The 23,477-nt window shown below is 41.7% G+C and overlaps 1 protein-coding gene and 1 pseudogene across 1 annotated transcript in view; one reads left to right on the forward strand and one right to left on the reverse strand.

Annotated features, from left to right (window-relative positions):
* The window catches only part of LOC111152030 (staphylococcal nuclease and tudor domain containing 1), a 413,353-nt gene that overhangs the window by 193,300 nt on the left and 196,576 nt on the right, over positions 1-23,477 (reverse strand). The window lies entirely within an intron of this gene.
* Positions 885-22,650, forward strand: LOC111151872 (annotated as a pseudogene).

Here is a 23,477-nt window from a genome sequence, read left to right on the forward strand (position 1 = left end):
GTAAAAAGTATAGAATCAGCGACCACCACCTTTGGAACAATGCTCCAGATAAAGAGTCCTTGCAGGACTACAGAAGGACTCAGATTAAAACCCTGCTTCAGGCAATTCTCAAATGTGTCCAATCTTCTTTTCTTCACCAGAATAAGAGGTGCCATTGTAAGTGGCCTCCATATACTCTAACTAGAGAAGAGTACATTGGGAAGGACTCTCAGACAACAAGTAAAACCTATCTGCAAGATTCCTCCCCACGCCGGAAAGATGCCTTTGATGTGAAGCAAAATAAACTGCAAACTGCAAAAACAAATTTTCCAAAAATGACCTGTAGCAAGCACTGGAGGACAAGAGGGATGATACTATTGGGAAGAGGGATGGTTATAACTTTCTTTGTGTCTGTCATGGTTACACACCAAAGGCCCCACTCAAACCATCTGGTTAGCTGCCCTTCAGGGAGGAGGTAGGATAAGCAATAGGCTCCTGTACCATATGCTATGATTTAGTGTTGTTTAGGAATGTCGTTAACCCTCAGCACAGTAGTGTTCTTAGAACCTCAGATCCTGGGGATGCTGGAAGCTGGACGCTGGACTAACCACTGTATGTGCATGTTTAAGCCACTGAAGGGTTCTCTTCATCAAAACCCAGGAATTTACTTTTATAAAAGACGAAGAAAAAATATGTGCGGGTAGAGAAAAGAGGAAAAGATGCTATGGCTGACTCTCTCTCATTATGTGCCCCTCTGCTGCCTGTTTATCTACTGCCAGCACGATATTAATATCTCCAAACAGCCACGGAATTAGCACTTCTCAAAATCCACTCCCACAAAGAGGCTGCTTTGCTGGCCTCCCCGTCTCCTGAGTCACCACAGAAGCGTGCCGGCAAACGCTGTCATGATCACAGAGTTGTTTGGCAGCGTGGAGAATGCCAACAGCCCCGAACCAGCAGTGGCAGGTATTGAGAAACGGAGCGAATTTAAGGGTGTTACCAAGAAGCCCCAGGAGGGCAGGAGAGCAGCTCCACCCAGCACAGGTCAGAAAGGAGACTGGGGGACAGCGCTACCCGCCCCAGGGTGATTGGAAATGCCCGAAGAACAAAGACATATTCGTTACTGCATTTTGAACTTCTGCATGCTGACATTTTACAGTCAAAACAGGGGGTCTGGAGGAGAAAGCTGGAATGACTGAGCAGGCAAGAAAAGATTCACACAAATAAGCCTCAACATGAAAAGATAGAGAAAGCGAAGCAAAACAGCACAAACGTTTAATGATCCACCCCTGTTAATACTGCTCAAATCAATTCCCAGAACTGAACTGAGTACCTACAAGGCCAGCAGAGAACCAAGGGCACAATCCTTCCCTTCTGTATCCTGTCAGCCAACAGACATTATTAGACAAAGCAGATAAGGCCTCAAATTCCCACTCCACAACCTGCCCACTACCAGCCTCCCCCTTAGCTCTCCAGAGCTTAGAGCATAAGCCAAGTTCTCTTCACTTCTTACCCCTAATTACAGATTTCTCCTGGAGGAACAGTGGTGCTGGTGCTTAGTGAGCAGTGAGCAGAGTAAAACCACATGAAAAAATACCAGCTGTCATTACTGGGTGTTTACTACAAGCCAGGCATGTGAAAACATCACATGTATTTTCTTCTTGGTGTATATTTCCCCGGTGAGGATTCATCACACCATCTTAAAATTATTAATTGACTGTCTTCCTTTCTAAACTATGACGTCTGAGAGGGCCAGGGCTGCATCTTTCTGCACTGAAGTGCCTAGCTCAAAAGCTGACATAAAGTAGGCAGTACCTATTTTCTGAATGCACTTAGTTTATTTAGGATAATTACTAAATGCAGCAAAATCACAGTACATCCCTTTAATTTTGTTTTAATACATCTTGAAAATTTTGAGATACTCTTTGGAGTATCAGAAGAACACCCAATCGTTTTGGAAATATAGCCCTGGAACATTACTATCCTAAGCAACTATTAACCAAGCTTGGCCAGCATAGAATCAAGGACAAAAGCTTTTTACGTGCCTTAACAGCTTTTGTTTTTCCCCTCCCTGTTATCTAAAATTTGAATTTAAAGAGAATGAAAGGGAGAGAGAAGAAATTGCAATTAGCCCAGATCCATGTACTTGACTCTCTCATTCATTTCTTTTGGCTACTAATGAAAGGTCAGGAGATTTTTCCCTTGGCCAAAGATGGCTCCAAACCCTACAGGGGTGTACTGATCAGTTGCCCGGTGAATAAAAGAGAACATTAAATTATGTGCTATGGCATTAGGCTGCTTTAGACAAATTTATAAGTTCTGCTTTCTTGAGTGTATCAGTAATGCTACTCCAATTACACACGTCTGGCTCAAATGGATAATTCACAATCAGCATACAAAAAAGGACCTAACAGCCTTGGAAGTCTAACAGGAAATCATCTCTCGGTATCAGCTAGAAACACAAAGAATTAGTGCGGGGATTGAAATGCTTCTCCAAAACTAAGAGAAATTTAGATTCTGGTAAAAGTGAACCGTTGCCATCAGGCAGGATCAGGTGTTCCTGATACAAACACAAACAGCTTAGGCCTCATATACAGGCCTTCTCAAAAGATCTGCATGTAGTTGACATCTTCCCTGTCCATTTGTTACCCCAGCCAGCAGGTTGCAAAAAGCTTACACTTTCCCGTTATACGATACCTCCGAAACCATGCGGTAGTATATTCTGCCAACATGGTCAACAGGTGTTCTATGCCTATACATGAGAAGAGCATCCTTAAAAAGTAGGTTTGAATTATAGTTGTTTATAACTGGTCACAATTTTGCCTGCCTTCCCCACTCCTAACCCCTACCCCAAGACTGGAATAGCAACATACTGATAGGTCAGATAACTGTCTAAGATTACCCTGATTACTTAACTGGTATTAATTTTGAAACAAACTTAAAGAAAGTTGGACATACTGTATGTAACAAAGAACAGGCCATCCTTCCTTGATCCGTCTTCCAGGGAGTAACCCACCTGTTATACCCTCACCATCAAAACCTTTAGTGTGCATTTCCTATAAACCAGGATATTTTCTTACAAAATCAAAAAATAATGAGTAGAACCACGATACCAATAAGACCACATTACTACCATCTGATCCACAAATTTACTAGTTAAATTTTGCCAATTATTCCAATAGAATACTTAGGGGAAAAAAGGATCCACATTTCCTTAGTCTAGAACAGTTCCACAGTCTTGTCTTAGGCTACCCCACGGCCTTGACGCTTCTGAGGAGTGCAGGCCAGTTACTTTGGCTTGTCTGATGTTTCTTTGTGATCAGATGCAAGTTATGCATCTTTGGCAGGAATACCATAGAAGTGATGGATGTACGGTTCACTTCGATCTCTTCATTCGGGTAGTGTCTATCAGGTTTCTCCACTGTAAAGTTACTCTTTTCCTCTTTATGACGGATAGGTATTTTCCAAGAAGACCCTTTGAATTACGTTGATTTTCATCCCTCAAATTCCCAAGTTATTCATTTATTTAATTATAGCATTATAAGGTCATGGAATGTCATTTTATTTAAAGTCATAATCCACAACAATCATTATTTGTTGTGATACTGAAATTGTTCCCAATTTGGCCAATGGGAGTCATGTCAAGCTGGTTTCTGTTTCCAGTGGACTTGCCCCCAACCCGCATCATTCCTTGAGCACTTCCTTGCTTTCTGGTATAACAACATGTTCCAGGCTTATCTTGTACGGTTTTCTGCAGCTCTGAAATTAGCCATTTATCTGAATAGCCCACATTTACATCTTTATTTCTATACGTTTATTTCTATATCAATCTATAACTACTGAAAACCATGTGCGGCAGTCATGAAAATGTGCCTCTCAGATCTCTGACTGCAGGAAGTGTAATTGACTGACAGTCCCAGCTGCTGTGCTCTGAAATCCATCACTGTTTCAGCCAAGGCTATGCTTCCCACCAGCTGCTTCTTGCCGGAGCACAGCAGATACTAAGGCAGGCCTATTGCTGAGAGATGTGGGACTCCTCTGATGGCAACTCTGGCTTGAGGACTCCTTGTTGGCTTTGCGGTAATTCTCTTAAAACTTGGGCAGCTGAGACTTTTCCAATTCAACCTCCCTTTCCTCCCACCTTTTGCAAAAGAGATTAGGATTGCACTGCAGTCTGATGGCACTCCCAGCCTCTTGCAGTTCCCTTTCCATTTTCCCACCCAAGGGTTTTCCCCAATTAATCTCTTTCATGTCTAATTCTGTCTTGGCATCAGCTTTTTAGAAAACCTGAACCAATATACCATGAGTTCACGAAGATACCCACAATCCCACTCCAACACTATAGGGTTCATTTTCATTTTCTTCTTTTCTATATTTGTACTTTCCTTTCTGACAGAAACCTGGCTTCCACTATCCTTAATAGTTTTACTTATAGGAAAACCTTTACTATATACACACATATACTCACTCACTCACTCATACATTTTGTGACTTCCATGATTTGGTCCTAACAGTAGAGCTCACTTAAAGAGAATGCATAACCTGATAAAACAGAACCTGGGTTACATAGATAAGTATTTCAAAAGTGGGCACAGAGAGTAATTCCATAACTCACACACTTGTGCCCATGCCTACACACCCCCTCTCATCCTCCATGTGACTGGGATAATAGATAACTCAAAGGCTTGGGCTCACAGAGCTTCATCTAGCTGTTTGAGCTCAACAGCTTCCACTTAGAAAACATCTACATTTTATCAGCCACTGAAGTGTCCATGGAGACTGCAAAAGCAGAATATTTTCCTCAAGGCAAACATAGACATGGACACATTCAGAATAATGTAAGCCTAAAAAGAAATGCCTCTATCTATAGTCCAGTTGAGGCAAAAGAGAGGGTTGAAAGATAATTAACAGCTTAATTCATTCATAGAAGTCACAGCGTCTGGATCAGAGGTTCATCTCTCATACGTGCACATGCATCCCCAACACATACATGTTCCATACAATGTCTCTACAATAACTTCAAGGCCCTGTAGTCAAATTTCATAAACTAAGCACAACATGCACCCCATGGCTATTCACTGAGAGAACGTGGACATGACAAGACATCAGGCATGTAGCCTGGCCCTCTGTCACCCATGACCCTCAAAGACTCCAATGTCTTAAAGCCAGAAAACTGCCTTCACATCCTTTTCACATTGGCTGTACCTCTGCCATAAAGACAGGCTTCCTCACAAGTGCAGAGATGGAGATCCCCAGCTGACAGGGTTCCAATATTGATTTCTACCATACCAGATGGCTCATCTCACTTTTCCTCGGCTATACATGGATGTTCTACTGTGGGGCTGAACCAGAGAAGCCACAGGGTACTGAGGTCTTTCTTCGCAAAAAGGTAAGAGAAAAGCAAGGAGAGAAAGGTCACCATAGGATTTGATAAGAAGGTAGAAAGCAGCAAGAACTAGAAAGCTATTTTCTTTAGAATATTAGGTCTACCTATACTCAGATGGTTGGCTCTCCACTCTAAAAGAAAGAGCAGAAGTGGGGAAAATGATTAACAGCTAACAGACCCAAAAGCTAGGCTCCCTTTAGATCTTCTTTACAAGTTCACACTAAGACCTCTAATATCCACGCCCTTTGAGGCAGGAACCCGACAATTCCAGGCTTGAGACAGACTTGGTTTTTACAGGCTGACAAAATAGGCTATAAGGGGCAGAGAGTGAAATTTTATATGAGAGGCATCTATAGACAATGGGCAATGAACAGGTCTCTTTCATCATGTTACTGGTTTTTAGCTAGGCCTCAAGCCAGGAAAATGTCTTAGGGAGCAACAGGTTAACTTCCAGAACCCAGTATGGTGATGACTCAGAGGATAACACATTGCCCCTCCCACCCAGTGTCTTTATCCTCCAATCTCCACTGACTGAGGTCCCATGAATCCAGAACAATAATGCCCCCCCCACTTTTTTCTTAAAACACATTCAAGAGGCACTTCCCACATAACCGAGTGGCATATGCAGACAGGAGATTGTTTTAGAAGCATCAGTAATTAGCAACATCTGAGGTGGCACACACCATCCTTTACAGATTTACTGAATCTCTCTCCTACCATACACATTCCCTATTTTTTTCACTCCCCCTTTGAAATAATGTAATTCTAAAAATAACTAAGATGGATTTTTAAAAAATCTTTTAACCTTTAAAGGCTCCTTTTTTTTTCATTTAATAAGTCCTATCACCAGGATGACCACCAAAGGATCTGAACAGTGGCTAGAGACTTTCCCAGAATTCATGACACAAACTGAAAACAAAGAAGATTCAAATGCCTTGATGTCCCTAAAAAGGCTCAGTCAGAGACTAGGGTGAAATAAGGGAGAAAAGCAATGGTTACCAAGGGGTGCATTAAGGCACCTGGAGTTTTTGGAGAGGACATCCTTGTTCCTGACACTTAGACCCACCAACCCAGCTGTAGTTACGTGGAGCACAAGACACAGTGTGACCCACAGAGAAGCATGAACCCAGAAAGTCAGACTCAAGAACGGGCAAGTATGGAATGAGACTGATCTGAACATTAGAAGCAACAAAACAAAAACAAGAAATCCCATTCTTTTGAACAAAACTCTCCAGTAGGTTTCAGTTCACATTTAATGATCATCCAGAAGATGTACAGGTTCTAAACACAACTGTTCTGTCAATGAGAGCATTTTCTAGAGACTGGAGTTGAGGTAGGAAAGTCAAGAACTCTTGGAACTACGACTCTGTCTTCTCTTTTTAATTTAATGAATTCTAATCATTCTTCCTCAGCAGGAGGGGAATATGCAGGGGAAGAATGAAGAATGATGGAGACTGACTTCAATTTGAAGAACCTGAAAGGATACAACATTCGAATGAAACCAAAGGAGACCCATAAACTAGTAGACTGGCAGAAATGAAGAAAGGAAGAAAAAAGGAAGAAAGGAGGGAGGGAAAGAAGGAGGGAAGGAAGGAGAAAGGGAAGATGGAGGGGCGAGAAAAAGAAAAAAAATTCAATGAATAAATGACTGCTTTGTTGACAGATAAATCCTTGAATCCCCACAGCACACATCTATCAAAACTTCATTATTGATAACAGGCTTACTCCTGGGCACTGACAAAAGCATCTCTAGCTTCAGAGGCCATATCCCACTGAGCAACCAACAGTAATCTTGAGTTTAGGAAGGAAAGAAATAAAAGCAAAGATATCTAGAGACCAGGCTTTCACAAGTGGGTGATGAAGAGAAGTCACTTCATATTCAACCTGTCCAGAATAGCTCATTTTATACTCCGAGGTGTCTCTGAGCCATATCCTACCCATTACCTTCTTCCACTCACGCCCCACGTGAGGTCACACCTACTCTTGATCTCCTGAAAGAACAACTAACAGGGAGGAAAATAAGATGGAAATATACTTGGAAGCAGCAGAATTAAACATCTAACCTGCTATATAACTCTGACTACTGGAGAGAATAGTGCTGAAAAATATAGGTCAAAGTGATTTAGAAAAGGAGGGGGAAGAAGTGTAACATCAAATAGTTATATAAAATAGTTATGCTTACTAAATAGACAATTTTATTCTGCCCCTGGGATTTCTGCAGTGCTGTAATCTTATTGCCACCTCTTACACGACAGTTTCATTTATTCAGCAATATCATGGATATGGCTTTCTAAGACAAGGATATCTGTGGTATTACGCTCTATTATGCCAGCTCCTCTGAGTCTCACTGCACTTACCAGTCATATCTGAGATAGTCAGGACAGTGAGGAACACTGGATGAAGCAGGAGGGCCATATTAAATACAAGTGGCAATAAAATGATGTCCACTTTCAAATACCTGAGATTTCCCCCAATCTCCAACCCTCAAAATAAGATAGAAGAGAAATAGTGAACAAAAAAAAAAATATCTGTTTCATAGACAGAAACTGCATGGACTTTTCTGAATCTCCCTTATACTCCAGGACAGAACGTAGAGTATGTACCCACAGTGACAATCCATCTTTTAGACAAACATGCTTCTTTCCCAGGACACAAAGAGATCCTTCAGAAAACAACTAAGCAATTAAAAACTGGATCCAGCTTGAAGAAAGTAAACTGTCTAACAAATAGGTACTCCCAACCCAGCTGAGTTGGTCCCCTCAATGCTAAATACGCCACGCAGTTACGTTTCCAACTATTTGCAGGACATGTGAATTCACATGATTCATCGCCATGTAAGACTCAGCATTTCAAAAATAAAACTCCCTTCCCCAGATTAAGTGTTTCTAAAACCTACTAAATCAGCTCATTCTCCTAAGGTCTCTAACTCTAACCGTAGGGCCATCATCCTCCCAGTCACCCAGGCCTGATGTCTAATATTTCCACATAAAATTAGTTGTCAAAACTTTGACTCAAATTTCCAGTGTTTCTCTCATCAATGCTTTCTTTTCTTTTTCCCGGTTGTGGCTCTCACTGCCTCTCACCTGACTACTTACGACAGCCTCCCCCTCCCCGGTTTCCTTGCAATGCCCACAGATTCTAAACACAGTCAGTCAAGGCCCCTTAAAGCACCGGCCTCGAGAGCGATCCTCATTCTCAAACCCACCACAATCGGAGAACTTTTCCAATATGGAGACAATACTAAGTTATCATATATGGAAATGATGATGGAGGGGAAAGAGAGAGGAAGGGGGTGGAGAAGGAAGGGGGGTTTTCGGGGGGGAGGGAGAGAAGGGAGGAGGGGGAGAGGGTTAGGGTTAGGAGAAAGAAAATGGTTAGAGGGAAGGAGGGAAGACTGACCTTTTAAAGAACTATTCTACGTGCTTTACATAGTTATTAAATCCACTTAATGGTTACAAAATCCTGAGGAATTAGGAACGCTTATCATCCCTATTTTACAGATGAGAAACGTGAGGCACTGAAAGTTTCTAAAGGTCACGAGTGATAGCTAGAACCAAGAAAAGCTACGCAGAGATTTGGCATTTCAGTGATAAAAAGGATCTTGCTAATCACCTTACCCAAGCCCCATGCTGTAAACATCAGATGACAGAACAATTTCTTTGATTTTCACTCAAAAGGTAATTTCAGATTTAATGACCATCTATTGTGAGTTTACTACAGGACAGGCATTTAACACATTAACCTGCTCCTGCCTGCAACGCACACAGCGGTATGTACAAACAGTAAACAATTCAGACTTACCATAAGCAATCCTGTTTCTATGTGGCAGAGCCATGATTAGAAGCCCAATTTTTTATTCCAATATCAGTTTTCCTTTGGCTAAGCAGTACCACAAATTATAGGGTAACAGACTATTAAAGGTATTCTGCAACAGAGCCTCATCTGCCTCTCTAAACCTAGTCCATTAATCTCCTCTCAATTTTCTGCTCAATCTCAGCCCATTTCACTACCAAGCAAGCACCTTGCACTCTCCTGCTCTCTATACTGTTGGCTGTGCTGCTCCTTTTGCACTCGTCTTGTACTGCTGTATCTTATTATCTCCCTTTGTATATATATCTTATCTAAGTGCCAAACACCTAGTAGGCACTCAATAAATATTTATTGGCTAGCTGATTGATTTCACTCAAGTTCCCAAGGGGTTCTGTGGGCACTGGATGAAAACAAAGTAATAACTGAGTCATGGAATTTTTGAGCAAAAAATGCCCAAAGAGATAAACCAAGCCAATAACCTCCATATGCAGATGCAGACAGACCCAGAGAGAAATTGAACATGTTTAAATGGGTTGTCTAAAGAAACACAGAGAGTGACACCATTACAATGGGCATCTAACTAAGATCCTTCAGATTCTCAGCCTCTTTTCCTTTATGGCACTGCTGTACTTTAAAAATTCTATATAACATAGGGGGCACCTGGATGGCTTAGTTGGCTGAGCACCTGACTCTTGATTTCGGCTCAGGTCATGATCTCAGGGTGCTGAGATCGAGCTCTGCGTTGGGCTCCATGGTGGGTGTGGAGCCGGTTTAAGATAAAATTGTATCTTAATATAAGAGTAACACAGTAAAACAAAAGAATACGATAAAAAAGAAATGTTAAGAATAAATGTTGATCAATTCTCCTTCATCCGACAAGAGAGAAATTACACAGAGCATTTATAGTTACTCTTCAACAGTGAAAGCTGCTTAATGTTTCCCACTTGCTCCAGCCCTCTGTGGCCACAGACGGCAATGATGAGCTTGTTTCCTAGGGAACTCATGGCACAGAGCAGTGATTCAGGGCAGAGGATCTCAGTTCTTACCCCAGCTCTCCGGCGGTTTAAACTTGTGAAGGAGCTAAGCCTGTACCAGTTTCTGTATCTATAAAATATGGGAATAGATCTAAATGCTCTACAAAATAGATTAGAATATGTGAGCTTGAACATAATTTAAAAATGAACTAGCAGTTACTGATCAGTAGTCATACATATTTGGTAATACCTTCATCTTTCTGCCAGTATTTTTATATAGCACTAGCTGATAATATTCAAGGCAAAGTAGATTATGTATGGTTTCAGTAAGTATACAAACACTAAGGTATATTTATATACATTTCTGGTTATGGTTTGTAGACTATTGTGGCAGCAGGCACAATTTCTTCCAATCCTTCTACTAGGGACTATAAGAGCCCTATCCTTTCTGTGCACACCAAAAAATGGTGGAAAAGGGTGGGAGGCCAGGATGCTTGACAAATTTATTTATTCTTGACAAATATTTACTTATTCTTGACAGGTATTTATTCTATTCAACTGTTTAATGTCTACTATTTCTTTAAGATATAATGCACTACCCATGGGGCGCCTGGGTGGCTCAGTGGGTTAAGCCGCTGCCTTCGGCTAGGGTCGTGATCTCAGGGTCCTGGGATTGAGTCCCAAATCGGGCTCTCTGCTCAGCGGGGAGCCTGCTTCCCCCCTTCTCTCTCTCTGCCTGCCTCTCTGTCTACTTGTGATCTCTGTCAAATAAATAAAATCTTAAAAAAAAAAAAGATATAATGCATTACTCAAATATTCTGGAGCATTAAAAAAAGAGGACAGAGGGATGAGCGAATAAAAGTATATATGTAGGGCGCCTGGGTGGCTCAGTGGATTAAAGCCTCTGCCTTCGGCTCAGGTCATGATCCCAGGGTTCTGGGATCGAGCCCCACATCGGGCTCTCTGCTCCGCGGGGAGCCTGCTTCCTCCTCTCTCTCTCTCTGCCTGCCTCTCCACCTACTTGTGATCTCTGTCTGTCAAATAAATAAATAAATAAAATCTTTAAAAAAAAAAAAAAGTATATATGTATACAGTATATTTTCTACCAAGGAAACTAAAGACCAATTTTGGATTCTTCACTGGCTAGGTCCTTATACTTTGGCTAAGTATTTTTTCCAGTGGCAAGAAACTGCCTTTACTCACTAGTAGAAATGTGTTCGAAGAACCGATTTAAGAGTAAAACTGACATTTAACAGGAATTTATTAGATTTCTTGAATCTCTGATGCTCACTAGGTAGAGTAGGAGGTTTACTTCTGATCTTAACACTGAACATAGTGAAAAAAAAAAAATCAAAGACTCACCTTTACATTTACAGTTTGCCAAGTACTATTTTGGCCTGTCAAGCTTACACTTGAGTAATATAAGTAGCAGCAACATGTCAATAAAACAATTATGAGCTGTTTCTTAAGTAGTCCTTATGAGACTATAAGATTACTGCACAGTAAATATTAACGAGAGAGGCAGACTTCATTATTATAGACTATAAGGAAATATCAGAAATACTTCATTCATTATAATCAGAGAGTTTAGAGCTGAAAGGGTCTTAGTGTTCTACTCCAATTCTCTCATCTTACTAACTGTAATGTCTCTGAATCTCAGATTAGCAAACTATTTAGTGACTGACCTGGATTAGAATTCAGATCTCAAGTCATAAAACAAGCACCTTTCCACCATGATGACCTCCCTCCACTTCCATATAAAGACTGGGAAAATTATTGCTACACACAACTCAGATGGATCTCAAAGGCATTATGCTAAATGAAAAAGGTCAACTTCAATGGATCACACACTGTAAGATTCCATTTATACAATGTTTTGAGATGATGAAATGATAGAGATGGAAAATGGATTAATGGTTGTCATGGATGTTGGGAGGGGAAAGGTGTGGTAGTAGCACAAGGGACACCCCTCTGATGACTAATAGTTTTCTGTCTTGATAATGATGGTGGGCACAGGAATCTATACATGTGATAAATCTACACATGAGATACACGTGCTGACACACAGACTGCACCAATGCCACATTCCTGACTTTGATATTTTACTATAATTATATTGTTACAACCATTGGGGGGAACTGGCTAGAAGGTATATGGGATGGACCACTGTACACTTTTCCAACTTCTGTGACTCTACAATGACTTCAAAATAAAAGTTCAAAAAGAAAAAGTCAATAGAACTTGAGCTTACTAAAAAGAAAACAAAAGCACCAAAGATTCCAAACTCTATTCTCAATCAGAATAATCCTCATCCAGAATAATCCTTAAGAGTAAAGTCAATAAAACTCGCTCTTACTCCTCTGCTCAAAACTCCACAATGGCTCCTATCTCATTCAGGGTAAAAGCCAAATACTTGGAGTGGCTTACAAGAATCTCTCTGGTCAGCTATCCCCCTTTCTGGCCTTACTGACCTCATCTCTCACTGCCCCCATCCTGGCTTCCCCTGCTCCGGCCACAAGGCATTCTTTTTATCCGGGCACACTTGCACTACAAGACCTTTGTTCCTGCTGTTCTCTTTGCTTTCAAACCACTTGTTCCTTCACTTCATTCAGGCCTTTGCGCCTGTCCCCTTATCAGTGGGGCCCAAGAACCTACTGAAAATGTGTCTCCTTCCAACCCTGGAATACCTCCTCTATCCTTCCTTAGCTTTATTTTCTCTACAGCATTTGACCATCTACATAGTTCTACATATTTTGTTTATTTGTTTGCCACCACTGGAATATAAATTTCCACCTAAAGACAGATTTCTCTCTATAGTATTCATTACTTTATGCCCAGTGCCAACAGTACCTGGTATATCGTGCACTAAAGAATTAACCTGCTGAAGAGACCAGAAAGGGAAAAGAAAAAGGAAAAACAAACAAACAAACAAAACATAAACCAAAGTAGAAAAGTAAAACAAACACGTTATGTTCATCTGGCCTAAGGACAAGGTGCAATTTATTATTACATATAAATGAAGCTGCATTTCATTCAGATTTGCAATCATGAGACCAATTCTGACTTTAATTAGAACAAACCTGACAAAAGACATTTATCTTTTAAGTCCCATTTTTCTGTGCTATCATACCAAGGGGCCTAAAGTGAAGAACCTCTAGGGCCCCAGACAAAGCTAAAATTCTCAATGGGTTCATGTGAGGCAGAGAACACCTGCATTTCAGGTATAGGCCAGGTAAGTCTGGAAAGGAGTTATGGAAGGTATCTGAGCATTGGTTCTCTCAAAGACCCTGTAGGTGGGAAAAACTATAGTACTCACTGGGAGTAAAAAAAAGCGAGACTCATGACCTAATGCTGTAAGTGCAGCGAACCTTACGGTAAGCGCAGGGTGCTGATGAAGCACAGACACAGACGCCCGGTCAGGGTCTTGTTGGAGCAGGATTCCTAAGGTAAAGCCTCCCTACGATGTGAATTGCTGACAGATGAGTAGGAGCTATCTAGAAGCAAAGTTATGTTCCAGATAGAAAGAGCAGAATGACTTCAAGAATAGTGAGTTTAAGCTGTTTTTGTTTTTTACAGAAATGATGGATGAGAGCCAGGGAATGTTAAATATAAACATGGAGAGGTAAGCAAGGGCCAGATCATGGGTTTGTATTAATTCTAGAGGCTGTGGATGATTAATGAAGACTTTTAAGCAGTAGAATAACTATCAGATTTGTGTATCAGAAAGCCAATTGCAGCAATAGTGTGAAAAATGGATCAGCAGGGAGTTAGGACCAGTAAGGAGATGGCACAAACCGGGCAGTGAGGAGAAAAAGGCTGGAATGAACTTGATAGAGACCAGCAGATAATCAGGTATGGAGAGTGAGAGGGGAGAGAGAAAGATGACACTAGATTGGTGGAACAGAAGACTGACTAAATGGTGGCACTATCAATCAAGATGTGGGATCGTTCAAGAGAAGGAATAGCTTCCTACAGGGGAGAACATGAGCTCAGTTTTAGCCATATTGTACTCTGGTATCTCAGAAGTGAGGCGCAGGCAGTACCTGGATATGCTGGTGGGGAGAGCCTGAAAGAAAGAATTGGGTTAGAGACCTAGGTCTGGGAATCAGCAACATCTACCTGAAAACGGAAGCAATGCGATGAATGAGATCACCCATGGAGACTGAGGTGGGGTAAAAAGACGGATAAGACGGAAGCCTGGGAAGCACAAATATTTAAGGAGCACTCAAAAGCAGACTGAAGAGAAGTAAGCAGAGCTGTAGAAGGAAATCCTGTCAAGTATACCACACTAAAAGAAAAGAGAAAAAGAGTCAAAAAAGATGGTGGTAAGTTTTACATAGTACAGAGATCAAATATAAGCAAGGATTGAGAAGTGTCCTTAAGGGAAGCACTGGTCTCTTAGGTAAGCACAGCTTCAATGATGTGGAGGGGTCAAAGCAGATGGTAAAGGAACGAAGAGCAAATGGAGACAGAATTAAAACTTCTTTTAACTTTTTTAATTAACTTGGCTGTGAAGAGAAGGCAAGAAGAAGAAAAGTAGCTACAATAAAGAGAGAAGACTGGAGAGTAATTTTCAGAAGTTAGTTAAAAAGAAAAGGGATAACTGATGGCACAAAATCCCCTGAAGATCAAAGGAGAGAATTTAGAGCAGGTATGTAGAAAAATGAGTTTGGAAAGAAAGAGGCTGAAATCTTCCATGGAGATGGAAAGGCAGGAGATAAGAAAAGGAAGCAGGGGACAGGCAAGTGTGGAGCTGCGAGAAGGTGTTTTCTAGATATGCCCATATTTTTTCCAGAAAGCAGGAGATGAGGCTGTCTGCTGAGAATGAGGGGAGAGAAGTAGAGAGTAGGGGGCTTAACTGAATATGGCTATGAAAATCTGAAATAGCTCTTGTGGCAAAGTAACATGAAAACAGCACTTAGGGGGAATTAAGCAGCAGCGGTGCGGTGGAAGACCTGGAGATGGGACAGATGCGGAAAGGCTGATGGAGAAGGCTACTGAACTCACTGAGGTCTGAGCCGTGGACTACATGGAGTGGAATGACAGCAAAAGGAACAGTGAAGAATCCATGAGGGAATTTGTTAGCAAATCAACAAATCCACCACCCCTTCCTAATTAAACTGCTTCTCCCAAGATCTCCAGAGACACGAAGGCAGGATCAAACATCCTCAGTTATTTTAGCTCCTGGTGGGAACTAAAGCTGTGGATGGCTTTTCCCTGCCTTGCCCCCGACTTGTAGGCATTCCAGTCCAAAATGTTTGCTCTGTTTCTGGAATGATGGCGCATAATCCAATTTACCGACCCATTAAATCTCAATGACCATGCCTATTTAAAGCACATCTGGAACTATACTCTGTATGAACAGTGATCAATTCTGACAGCTGTCTGATCAACCTGGACAACTCTTCAAAATGATCTTATAGTCTAGAATCTTGGCTTCTATCCAAGCTCACTATGTCACAAGCTGGTATGAAAAGGAATAAAGTCAGTCAGTGAAGACTTACAAAAGTGGGGTCTACTCCATTGCCCAGGGTGCCTTTGAATAAGCTACACAGGTGATTCCAGGGCACACAAGTTTGAAAGCCACCACTTTAAATCAATATTAGTATTTTTTTTTAAAGATTTTATTTATTTATTTGACAGACAGAGATTACAAGTAGGCAGAGAGGCAGTCAGAGATAGGAGGAAGCAGGCCCCCTGCTGAGCAGAGAGCCCGATGTGGGGCTTGATTCCAGGACCCTGGGATCATGACCTGAGCCGAAGGCAGAGGCTTTAACCCACTGAGCCACTCAGGCGCCCCAAATCAATATTAGTATTAAACATACTAGCTTTGAGATGAGAGAAGGATGCACAAATAGTAATGGAAAGCAAGTGTGTAGTAAGTTAGAAGAGAAAAGCAAAGAAAAATAGAGTTGATAATCATCACCATTCAGGGGATAGGTGAAGCTCTGCATTAATAAAATACCGAAGGGAAGCCATTCACAGAAAAAAAAATACCAGGATCAAGACTGACCCTTCGAGAATATGAGGCCAAAGGACTTAATCTCTTAAATACAAACATATCAAAGGCACGTTATGTCACTTAGAGCATATCCATTTTCCTGCTTCTCATTTCACCTCTGAAGTTCATTTCTAAAGGCTGATAATCAACAATGTTTTCAACAGCTGTATGGCATCTTTTCTCTGAAGAAATATGCAATATGCTACTGCTTTGAGCCACATTTACCTAACCTACTTCTAATCTTGATCTTCCTAAATTAACCAAATGGAGAGAAATCACCTCCAATTCTTTATAGACAAGAGTAAAGAGGTCTGGTAACTTAGAAAGGGCAATGGGCAAGAATAAGTAAACTCCAGAGATACTCAAGAAAGCCAGCACATGTGTGGATGTCCTTAGAGGGACACACTAATGTAATCACCAGTACTGTCTCTCTTTCAATGGAATTCCCACCTGACTGCTGATCTGGGTGCAAGCTAATTTCCCCCACAGTGAATACTGCTGTTGAGATGCAGAACTTTCCACCATCTGTTAGGCAGAATTAGCATAATGACAGATTATCTAATCCCTTACACTTAATTGATACAAATGGCACTCTTACAACACCAGTTCAGTCATATCCTCATTCATGTGGTCTTATCCCCACCCCATAAAAACTGGTCCTCCCACCCTGCTGGTGATGGATCTGGTCTGGAGTTTACCCCCAATCTTGCTAAAAGTCCAGGTGCTTTACCATGAGACACTTTCCTAAAATATTTTATTCAGGAGTGGGAATACAGCTGTTACACCAGATGCATCTGAAAAGGGGCATACTGAACAAAAAGAAAATCTGTCTCCAGGAGACTGGCAAAACCACTGTGTGGGGCAGTGCCTCCCTGAATTAGATTGGGTTGAAAATTTCAAAAGGAAGACGAAAGTTTAGGTCAGAACTGATCTGGGGATAGTGACAGAGGGAGAAAAGCAAAAAGAAAGAAATCGGAAAATTAAATGAGTAGCAATACAATACCAACAGGAAAGACTCTGCTGTTTTACAGATTCAGGTGTTCTAGACAGACCCAGGGTAGCATTTAACAAAAAATGGGAATCAGACACCTAGAAAATCAAGGACATGTTCACAGGATCAAATAACTAGAAGAGCACCATCACTAACAAGTAGGAGGGACAGCTGCCTGTGGCACCAAACAGAGGAAGTGAACTGTCCTATCACCAGTGACCAGTAGAGACAGTTCAATTAGAAGGAAGTGAAAAGCCATCAGAATGTATTGCAAATAATTTCCAAAACCAGCATTTCCTCAGAAAGTGAGCTTCCAGGGTCAAGAGAAAATACTACAAGAAATGGACCTGCACCTAAAGGAATACCAGGTTTCTGACGGGGGTTGGGAGTGGGGATGTGGGAAGATGTTCTTGTTCATTTTGAATATATAACTCTTTGGATATAAGTGAAATCATCAAGTATTTATTTAAAACATGTATTAACCTAGAGGTATTGTTTAAAACACCACATTTCAGGAACAGCTGTTCTCAAGCTACACTCTCTACAAGTGTATGCAACACACAATGTACACCACCATCACAGCCACTTTTCTTTTCTGTTAAAGATTTTATTTATTTATTTTGATAGAGGGAGCGAGAGAACACAAGCAGGCAGAGCAACAGGCAGAGGGAGAAGCAGACTCCCCGCCAAGTGGGGAGCCCGATGGAGGGCTTGATCCCAGGACCCTACGACCATGACGAGAGCCGAAGGCAGATGCCCAACTGACTGAGCCACCTAGGCGCCCCATCACAGCCACTTTCTCAGATCGTTTTCTTTCAACTTCTTCCAAAATTTTTACACATTAACTGTTTTGAAATCTACATATAATGTTGCTATCAGAAATCGTTTCCTTAAGTCACAAGTACCCATTTTCCTAATATTTGGATGGCTGGTTTTATCACTTGTTCTGTAAGTATCTATTCATTCCTCCATAGTGTGAGTCCTGAGAACTGGAGTTGCAGACTCATAGTTTGGTTTTCAATGAGGTTTTACTGGAACATAGCGATGTCCATTTGTTTGCATATTGTCTATGGCTGTCAAAGGCAGAGCCAAACAGTTGCAATAAGACCATATGGCTTTCAAAGCCGAAATATTTACTATCTGGTCCTTTACCGAAAAGGTTTGTCCACTCCTGCCTCTGAGTACTGCTTTTTAAAGAGCACTTTAATAGGTCACTTCCTAGAGCACTTGGCCGGCTTGGTCATAAAGCATGCAACTCTTCTTACCTCAGAGTTCTGAGTTTAAGCCCCACATTGGACACAGAGACTGCTTAAAATAAATAAATAAATAAATAGTCACTTTCTATGACTCCCAGCACTTGCAGTCAAGCAGACATACTCACTAGAATAAGTGTTACATTGTGCAAAAAATTTGGCTCATTTTTAATGATTCCACAATGTGATCTTCATGTAGCACTGACTGAGATTCTAGAAAGCTCACTGATGTGTTCAAAATAAACTAACTGGGGTGCCTGGGTGGCACAGTTGGTTGAGCAGATGACTCTTGGTTTCGGCTTAGATTGTTATCTCAGTGTTGTGAGATCAAGGCCTGTGTCAGACTCCACACTCAGCCCAGAGTCTGTTTATGTCTCTGTCTCCCTCTGCCCATCACCACCCACCCAGTCACTAGGCACATGTTCACTCACACACTCTAATAAAATCAGTCTTAAAAATAAATTTAAAAAATTGGGGCACCTGGGTAGCTCAGTGGGTTAAAGCCTCTGTCCTTGGCTCAGGTCATGATCCCTGGGTCCTGGGATGGAGCCCTGCATCCGTCTCTCTGCTCTGCAGGGAGCCTGCTTCCCCCTCTCTCTCTGCCTACTTGTGATCTCTGTCTGTCAAATAAATAAATAAAATCTTTAAAAAACTAAAAATAATAAATTAATTAACTGAGGAAGCACTCAGTAACACGAGAGCATCTGTGAAAACTCAAGGTAGGAAGACTTCCTCTCTTCTGAGCACCGGTGGGCAGGGGGGCCTGCACCTGGTATTTACGTAGGGTTATTACTTCTAGCCACAAGACTCCAGAGTACATAAATGAGACCCTCTCTTCTGAGAACATTCACAATGCTACTATTAAGAGTAAGGAAAGCCACCAACACTGTCATTTCTGTGATGGCAGCAGGCAGGCAGTACAGAGAAAAGTCACATGGAAAACTGGACTTGTTGTAGATGAATGTTACCTCATGAAGCTGTTGTAAGGAACAAAAGACTATATTTAGGTTCTGCCTGGCAAATAGTAAGCGCTGTGTGTTTCTGATCACTCTTCTTGGTTTTCACTATACTGACACTGGCCTAATTGCGTCACTCCTCCTGGACTCAGCCCCTTGTTCATAAAATGAGGGAGGTGGACTACACAGTCTTAAACATGTTTCCCTACTATAAAATCTATTTTACTAGAAGGAAAAAAAAATGTTCTATGTGCAGCCATGAAGATACACGTTCTCAATGCAAGCATTTTTCAGGAACTAGCTGAAAAGGTGAGCCTGACTTCACAAGACCTGTCCAGGAGATGAAGCTATCAGCGCAGACTCCTTCTTCAAATCCAGCGAGCCTGGGAAGAGGTCACCCTGAGCTGATAAAGACATCGAGCTCACCCCTTCGGCAGCAGCGTATGGCCTGGGAGAGCAGCCATCCATCCGCAGCGCTCTCAATCACACACGCCACTGCGGAGGCGAGATTCACAGCTCCAGCGGCAACAGGCCAGTGTTATCCAATATGCATGAAATCAAAGTTTTCATCATTTCCAGTGTTCAAAGGCCAGTGAGTGATAAATCCCAGAATACAAGGATTAATGAAGGAGTCATTAAAACCCGGCATTAAATCACTCCTGTAGCCAATGCTGAGAGTGATATCTGTAATACATTACAAGGCTGATTAGAAAGAAACAAGTTCCAATTTAGAAATGAATTACCTGATTTCTTAAAAAATTGACTGGATGGCTATCACAGCAATTTTGTTATTACAGGAGAAAGAGAGAGTGGGTAACATACAAGTTATGTCATGGGTAGGAAATGATCATCTCAAAATCGCAGAGAACAGAATCTGGGAATAAATAACTTCCTAAAGACAGTAAGATGGAAAAGGGAGTCCTGACACTGGCCAGATTTTACTTCTTTTTAAATTCTGAGTGCGGGGGTGTGTGTGTGTGCGCGAGCACCTATGTGTGTTGAAGGGAAGGCACTGTTAACACTTTATGCCCAGGAAACAAATTTAATCTAGAAAGAATAACCACATTCTGATTACAGTCTGAGAGAGGACATGAGCTGATACCAATGAACTATCTTCTCATCCACAATGAGCACTGTCTTACTGTTGAACATAATCTATCAATGTGAAAAAAGCCCTCAACATATACTCTAAAGATAAAATATGGTGAAAAACATGGGACTGGCTCAGGTGGGCGAGGCTCTGACCTACTCTAGTTTCCACAAGTTTCTGACTAGGAGAAACAGAGCCACCAGAGGCTTCTGCTTTCTTGTTAAGGGTTCTGTCCTAGGGTAGTGCACTAGTTAGAGAAACAAATGCCACCAAGTAGATGCTCGGGTGGAGAGAATACATTATAGGCAAGGACTTTCAACCGCACCCTCTCAACACACAAAGCTCATCAGTATAGGCAAGGTCATGGAAAATAGTTCCAATTCAAACAATCCAAACCAAAACAGGAATACTTCTTGTTCTCCACTCTCCCCCTCTCTGCTAAGCTACTGTGCAACAAGACTGATACCTCTCCCTGAAAACAAGTCTTGAAGGATTCTCTGAGACCAGGTAACATAATGCAAATTCTTATGTGTTATAATCGGATAATATTCAAAATATTTAACATATGGCACTGGCTAGAGTTTGTCATACCTGTATATATCAGCTGAACATAAGCCATGTTCGTAAAAATAGAAAGGTATGCTAGAAAAAAGCCAGGGTCATAAATGTGGCTGTATCTAGAAGGGTATCAGAATAATATATAAGCAAATCATTTGAGGATAGTAGTATAGATTAAAGGCTGCCAAATAATTATGCCTCAATCAAAACATACATCATTAATTTCAGATGCATCAATCTATACCCCAAAAAAGAAAACAATGAACTCTAGGGCTTCTTAAATATTTAACTATTGACTTGAATCTTTAATAAACCCCATAACTGGCAATTATTGAGTCTAACAAATAGATTATACTTGAATTTCTTTGTTCCCCACAAGTATTTAAAAGATACAGTTTGGGTTAGTTAGCAACACCGCCACCAACAACAAAGATACTAACAATACCTTCTACTGCCAAAGACTTCCTCTTAAGGAGAAAATTAAGAACAACAACAAAACAGTTGTCAACTAGATGAAATCTATGAATTTGATAATTACAGAGAGAGGTAAAGGAATATTAGAGGTCTAAATTCGAAGCTCTTGGGGCACCTGGGTGGCTCAGTGGGTTAAGCACCTGCCTTTGGTTCAGGTTATGATCCCAGGGTCCGGGGACTGAACCCCACAATGGGCTCCCTGCTCAGCAGGGAGTCTGCTTCTCCCTCTCCTGCTCCCCATGCTTGTACCTGTGTGCTCTGTCAAATAAATAAATAAAATCATAAAAAAAATAAAAATAAATTTGAAGCTCTTTCCAATGTTGTGCCTTGTTATTTTAGGTAAACAATTTAACTTGAAGTCATGTCAGTGGTGAATGGCCACTAAGTCAACTGGCAGTGATAACGAAGAGTTAACTACTTGGAATAAAGTCCGATTCTGCAAATCCACAGACTTCCAACTAAATCTAGTGTTTATGATCAAAGTCCTGGGGAGGAAGGGCTACATAAAAGGAAAAATCCCTGGCTAGCTCTTTCACAGTCAACACGGAGAGCCCTAGGCATTTCTCAGGGCAACCGGCATAAGTGCCACAAGACCAGGGGCAAGAGAAAGCCCTGCCATGAGAGCAGGAAGTAGGAGCCGGGACACCCCGCTGCCATACTAAGGCTGCCCCCCCCCCCACAGCCGGCGTTAGGGGGAGGCAATAAGAAGCGCCATGCCTTGAGGCTGGACGTGGGCAACTTCTCCTGGGGCTCTGAGTGTTGAGCCCGTAAAACAAGGAGTACTGATGCTGTTGACAATGCATCTGCCAACGACCTGGTCAGCACCAAGCCCTGGTGAAGAACGGCATCATGCTCATGGATGGCACACCTCCCCACACCTTGCAGATGGTGGCAGGAATCCCACCATGCACTGCCCCTGGGCCACAAGAAGGAGGCCTAGCCGACTCTGGAGGAGGAAGAGATTTTAGACAAAAAACAATCAAGGAAAATTAAGAAATATGATGAAAGGACGAAGAATGCCAAAATTAGCAGTCTTCTGGAGGGGCAGTTCCAGCAAGCTTCATGCGCGCATCGCTTCAAGACCAGGCCAGTGTGGCTAACTAAGCAGGTGCTATGAGCTGGAGGGCAAGGAGCTAGAGTTCTATCTTAGGACAATCAAAGCCCGGAAAGGCAAATGAATCTTCTTCCCTTCTATCTTCTTCGATCTTCAGTCACTAATAAAGGTGTTTTTTGTTCTGGGGAGGAAACAAAATCCCAAAATCCGTAGCTGGACTTTCTGGAAAGCTGAAAGAAAAACGTCGGGCTTCATTCACTGCTATGACTTCTCTAACCCCACAACACACCCCTAGCTGAAGTTCTCTTTCTTAAGCATCTGAGAAGAGGTTTAAAGAAACTTTAGATTACTAAAAAGAGATACTAAGAGATTAAAGAATATTAGCCATGCCGTTTGTTTCTTTCTCCTTGAAAAAAGGCCAGATAAGGGCCTTAGGAAAAGAGGGTGGGTGAATGACTTACCAAGGTCACGCTACATGCTGGAGGCAGAGCTAGAAATAACCATTACCCTCTTAGCCCCTTCACTGCTCTGCCACTCTGTACTTGTTCTAAATGAGCTGGTATGACAGAAATTAGTGGAGGTAAAAGGCTAATGTTCTGGGATCAAAACTGATCTGAGAAAAAATACATTTATAAAGTTTGTTTTAGTCTTCCTATTACCTGTATCTATACTTATCCGAGAATAGAGAAGAATGTTGGTTTTGGAACTCCTGTTTCCTCTAGACTTCTTTTCATAGTGCTTATTAATACTGGCCGCACATTAGAATCACCATTCAAAATATCAATGCCAGGCCCTATGCCAAACCAATAAACCCGGAATCTCTAGGGGTAAAGGACAGTATTTTGAAAAGAACAAATGGGGGAGGGGGAGCAGAGCCTGGGTGGCTCAGTCTGCCTTCAGCTCAGTCCAGATCCTGGGATGGAACCCTGTATCAGGCTCCTTGGCTCAGCA

Source organism: Enhydra lutris, unplaced genomic scaffold (assembly GCF_002288905.1).
Source record: "Enhydra lutris kenyoni isolate GAN:26980312 unplaced genomic scaffold, ASM228890v2 scaffoldscaffold27, whole genome shotgun sequence".
Lineage (NCBI taxonomy): Eukaryota > Metazoa > Chordata > Mammalia > Carnivora > Mustelidae > Enhydra > Enhydra lutris.